This window comes from Heloderma suspectum, chromosome 6 (genome assembly GCF_057233095.1).
Source record: "Heloderma suspectum isolate Gila_16-S chromosome 6, 16-S_ref, whole genome shotgun sequence".
Classification (NCBI taxonomy): domain Eukaryota; kingdom Metazoa; phylum Chordata; class Lepidosauria; order Squamata; family Helodermatidae; genus Heloderma; species Heloderma suspectum.
In genome coordinates, this window is record NC_139463.1 from 1,135,932 (window position 1) to 1,141,961 (window position 6,030).

Sequence of the window (6,030 nt, forward strand, 5' to 3'; positions counted from 1 at the left end):
TTAACGTAGCCTATCACGGCTAGATTTGCAAAGTCAGCTGTGATAGGCTACGTAAATCGTCACGTAGCCTATCATGGGTGACTTAAAAAAAAAAAAGCACGTACGGCTAATGGCGGCCCCCATAGGGAGCCGCCATTCACGTTCCTTATTTGGTCGCTGTAGTCTACGTAAAGATTACGTAGACTACGGTGAAAATAAGGGCAATGCTATTTTGCGTTGCCCTTATTTTCGCCGTAGTCTACGTAAATCTTTACGTAGACTACAGCGACCAAATAAGGAACGCGAATGGCGGCTCCCTATGGGGGCCGCCATTTGCGTACGCGCTTTTTTTTTTTTAAGTCACCCGTGATAGGCTACGTGACGATTTACGTAGCCTATCACGGCTGACTTTGCAGATCTAGCCGTGATAGGCTACGTTAATCGTCACGTAGCCTATCACGGGGGCGTTTTTTTTTTTTTTAACTTTTTATTTCGCGGCCGGGCGAGGCGAGGCGCCTCCTCCCCGGCCTGAATTTCAGCCGGGCGAGGCGGGAAGCCTCCCCCCTGGCCTGAATTTCGGCCGGGCGAGGCGGGAAGCCTCCCCCCCCCGGCCTGAACTTCGGGGGGAGAGCAGCGAAGCGCCTCCCCCCCACCGCGAAAAGCTGCGAGACCAGGTAGTGGCTTTCGTGCACCCCTAGGTATAACTGAGACTTGGTGGGATGACTCTCATGACTGGAATACAGCAATTGAAGGATATAACTTGTTCAAAAAGAACAGGAGGAACAGAAAGGGAGATGGGGTTGCACTGTATGTGAAAAAATATATCTCTGCTCAGAAATACAGGAGGAGGAGCTTGGTAGCCCCATCGAGAGCATCTGGGTTGAAATAAATGGAGCAAAGAATAAAAGGAACCTGGTGGTCGGAGTCTACTACCAGCCACTCAACCAAGGAGAAGACGAGGATGAAACTTTTGAAAAGCAAATAGCCAATGTTTTAAGGAAGCATGATGTAGTAGTAATGGGGGACTTCAATTTCCCCGATCTTTGATGGGAGAGAAATTCTGCAAAACAGGGCCCCTCCAGGAAATTCCTGACTTGTGTGGCGGATAACTTCCTCCTACAGAAAGTAGAGGAAGGAACTAGAGGATCGGCTATCCTTGACTTGATCCTATGCAACAGAGATGACTTAGTGGATAAAGTAGCAGTTACAGGAACTCTGGGGGAAAGCGACCACGTTGTACTTGAGTTCTTGGTTCTAAGGGAAGCAAAAGCCGAGTGTAGTCAACCGCGTACCCAGGATTTTAGGAAAGCTGATTTTCATAAACTCAGAACAATGAACAGTAAGGTCCCATGGCAAGCGATGCTAGCGAGAAAAGGAGTCCAAGATGGGTGGGAGCTTTTAAAAAAGGAAATTCTCAAGGCACAATCACAAGCAATTCCAACAAGAAGAAAAGGTGGAAGACAACAGAAGAAGCCAATGTGGCTTCACAAAAAGCTTAGGGATGACCTGAAAACAAAAAAGGACACATATAGGAAGTGGAAAGAAGGCCAAGTAACAAAGGAAGAGTACAGGCAGATAGCACAGAATTGCAGGGATGGCGTCAGGAAGGCTAAAGCTGAGAATGAGCTGAGGTTAGCAAGGGATGTTAAAAACAACAAAAAGGCTTTCTTCAGCTATGTGCATAGTAAAAGGCAGAGGAAAGAAATGGTGGTTCAGCTATTAAATAAGGATGGCAAAACGATAACAGATGAATAAGAAAAGGCAGAGGTGCTCAATTCCTACTTTGGCTCAGTCTTCTCCCAAAAGAGGGTCTATGACACCCCTGGCAAAGGCGAAGTACAGGCTGAAGGGGCAGGATTGCAGCTGGAGATCGACAGGCATATGGTCAAGGAACACCTAATTACTTTGAATGAGTTCAAATCTCCAGGGCCAGATGAACTGCATCCTAGAGTCATAAAGGAACTGGCAGAAGAACTCTCAGAACCGCTGTCTATTCTCTTTGAGAAATCATGGAGGACGGGGGAAGTGCCAGATGACTGGAGGAGGGCTAACGTTGTCCCTGTCTTCAAAAAGGGTAAAAAGGAGGAACCTGGGAACTACAGACCAGTCAGTCTGACATCAATCCCTGGGAAAATTCTGGAGCAGATCATAAAGCAATCCATCTGGAAGCACCTTGACAACAATGCCGTGATTACTCAAAGCCAACATGGATTTGTCAAAAACAAGTCCTGCCAGATGAATCTGATCTCATTTTTTGATCAAGTAACCTCCCTTGTAGACCATGGGAATGCTGTAGACATCATATACCTTGACTTCAGCAAAGCTTTCGACAAAGTGCCCCATGATATCCTGATGAGCAAACTAGCTCGAAGTGGGCTAGATGAAACAACGATCCGGTGGATCCACAGTTGGCTACAGAATGGGACTCAAAGAGTGCTTATCAATGGGACCTTCTCAAACTGGGGAGAGGTAACAAGCGGGGTACCGCAGGGCTCAGTCCTTGGCCCAGTGCTCTTCAACATTTTTATGAATGACTTGGAGGAGGAGGTGCAGGGAATGCTGATCACATTTGCAGATGACACAAAATTGGGAGGGATAGCTAATACTCTGGAAGACAGAAACAAAATTCAAAGTGATCTGGATAGACTGGAGCGCTGGGCAGAAAACAACAGAATGGCATTTAATAGGGACAAATGCCAAGTTCTGCACCTAGGAAAAAGAAACCAAATGCACAGGTACAAGATGGGGGATACGTGGCTCAACCACACTACAAGCGAGAAAGATCTTGGAATTGTTGTCGATCACAAGCTGAATATGAGCCAACAATGTGATGTGGCTGCAAAAAAGGCAAATGCTCTTTTGGGCTGCATTCATAGAAGCATCGCTTCCAAATCCTGGGAAGTACTAGTTCCCCTCTACTCAGCACTGGTTAGGCCTCACCTGTAGTGCTGTTTCCAGTTCTGGGCACCACACTTTAAGAAGGATGCAGACAAACTGGAGAGGGTTCAGAGGAGGGCAACAAAGATGATCAGGGGACTGGAAACAAAGCCCTATGAAGAGAGACTGAAGGAACTGGGCATGTTTAGCCTTGAGAAGAGAAGACTGAGGGGAGATATGATAGCACTCTTCAAGTACTTGAAAGATTGTCACAGAGAGGAAGGCCAGGATCTCTTCTTGATCATCCCAGAGTGCAGGACACGGAATAATGGGCTGAAGTGACAGGAAGCCAGATTCCGGCTGAACATCAGGAAAAACTTCCTGACTGTAAGAGCAATACGACAATGGAACCAATTACCTGGGGAGGTGGTGGGATCTCCCACACTGGAGGCCTTCAAGACGAGGCTGGACAGCCATTTGTCAGGGATGCTCTGACTTGGATTCCTGCATTGAGCAGGGGGTTGGACTCGATGGCCTTATAGGCCCCTTCCAACCCTACTATTCTGATTCTATCCTTTGAGACAATAACAACACTGGCAGCCACAGGTGATGGGATGAAGGCCCTGATCCTCTGCTCCCTGATATGACCCTGCTCATCCCCTCTGGAGAAGAAGTATGTGCTGCCCGGCTCCCGTCAGTGGGTTTTCTTCCTCATCTAATGATTCCACGGCCCACGACATCCCTACCCACTATAATAAAAGCAGCAAATCTGTCCCCTGGCCACACGCTTCCCTGCCGCTCAGAGCACAGGCTGCGACTGAGAAATGCTATAGGACCAGAGAACTCACGAAGGGCAGGGGGCCATCCCCGCTTCTGCCAGCTCTCCCTGCCCCTCCTCGGATGGCGGGCCATCCTCTCACAGTGCAGGACTCCCTGGCCAAGCAGTCTCGCCCTACGAGCAGCGGAGCCCTTGCTTGCTCCAGCAGGCTGCGGCTGATCACTGGGAGCTGCTTGGAGGGCACCCAGGCAACTATTCCCAGTGCAGTGGGCAGGATTCCCAGCAGCCCCCAGGCATCGGCCATGGCTGCTAGACGAGACGTCCATTTCAAGCAAAATTCACCGTTAATGGATGTTCATAGCCACTCCGGGAAACGTTTGAGAAGCAGAATGCAAGACATTTTATTACTGTATACTGGAGCCCTGGAGGGATGAACCACCTTTAGAGCAGAGCAGCTCCCTCACTGCTCGTGCCCAAAGCCACCAGGCAGCCCTGGACCAGCAAAGCCCCCCCCCCCTAATACCAACATGGCTGGAAAGGGCTTCCCAGGGCAGCCCTGGTTAGTGCCGACTCCCCTGCCCCAACATCTGGCTGGGCAGAGCAGGCCGAAGGCTTCCGTCAGTCTTTACGACATGCCTTTCCTCCAATGAAGTCAATGTGGCATCCATGGCTGGGCTGCGCTCACTGTTATCCCAACAACCACCTTGTAAGGCAGTTCAGGCTGGGAGTGTGCGACAAGGCCAAGGCCACCCCCAGTGGGATTCATGGCTGAATGGAGATTTGGACCTGGGACTGGCCTCATCCTCATGCAACACTGCCACGCTGGCTGTCAAGAGGCCCACACAGTCTTCTCCCCCCATGAAGCAAGGCGCCAAGCCTGCCTGCGCAGCTGGGGACCGGCCTGGCCATATGACGCCTACCAGTAGCCGCCTCTGGTCTTGCTGTCTGGCCAGCAGCCAGCCCCCAGCAGGCCCAAGGCAGGCAGGCAGTCTGGTCTCCCAGGGGGGTGCCATCATGCAGGGTGCAGTGCAGGATCTTTCTCAAGGGACTGAGCAGGGAGCCCGCAGGCACCTGACTGGACAGACGGAGAAAGGCACTTCCCACAGAGGGACTCGCCTGTCTGCTTCCAGAGCCAAGAGGTGGCTGAATACAGTGCTACACTGGTTGCACTGTATGTGAAAAATACATATCTCTGCACAGAAATACAGGAGGAGGAGCTTGGTAGCCCCATCGAGAGCATCTGGGTTGAAATAAATGGAGCAAAGAATAAAAGGAACCTGGTGGTCGGAGTCTACTACCGGCCACCCAATCAAGGAGAAGACAAGGATGAAACTTTTGAAAAACAAATAGCCAATGTTTTAAGGAAGCATGATGTAGTAGTAATGGGGGACTTCAATTTCCCCGATATTTGTTGGGAGACAAATTCTGCAAAACATGGCCCCTCCAGGAAATTCCTGACTTGTGTGGCGGATAACTTCCTCCTACAGAAAGTAGAGGAAGGAACTAGAGGATCGGCTATCCTTGACTTGATCCTAACCAACAGAGATGACTTAGTGGATAAAGTAGCAGTTACAGGAACTCTGGGGGAAAGCGACCATGTTGTACTTGAGTTCTTGGTTCTAAGGGAAGCAAAAGCCGAGTGTACTCAAACGCGTACCCTGGATTTTAGGAAAGCTGATTTTAATAAACTCAGAACAATGATCAGTAAGGTCCCATGGCAAGCAGTGCTAGCGAGAAAAGGAGTCCAAGATGGGTGGGAACTTTTAAAAAAGGAAATTCTCAAGGCACAATCACAAACAATTCCAACAAGAAGAAAAGGTGGAAGACAACAGAAGAAGCCAATGTGGCTTCACAAAAAGCTTAGGGATGACCTGAAAACAAAAAAGGACACATATAGGAAGTGGAAAGAAGGCCAAGTAACAAAGGAAGAGTACAGGCAGGTAGCACAGAATTGCAGGGATGGCGTCAGGAAGGCTAAAGCGGAGAACGAGGTGAGGTTAGCGAGGGATGCTAAAAACAACAAAAAGGCTTTCTTCAGCTACGTGCATAGTAAAAGGCAGAGGAAAGAAATGGTTGTTCAGCTATTAAATAAGGATGGCAAAATGATAACAGAGGACAAAAAAAAGGCAGAGGTGCTCAATTCCTACTTTGGCTCAGTCTTCTCCCAAAAGAGGGTCTATGATCCCCCTGGCAAAGGCGAAGTACAGGCTGAAGGGGCAGGATTGCAGCTTGAGATCGACAGGCATATGGTCAAGGAACACCTCATTACTTTGAATGAGTTCAAATCTCCAGGGCCAGATGAACTGCATCCTAGAGTCATAAAGGAACTGGCAGAAGAACTCTCAGAACCGCTGTCTATTCTCTTTGAGAAATCATGGAGGACGGGGGAAGTGCCA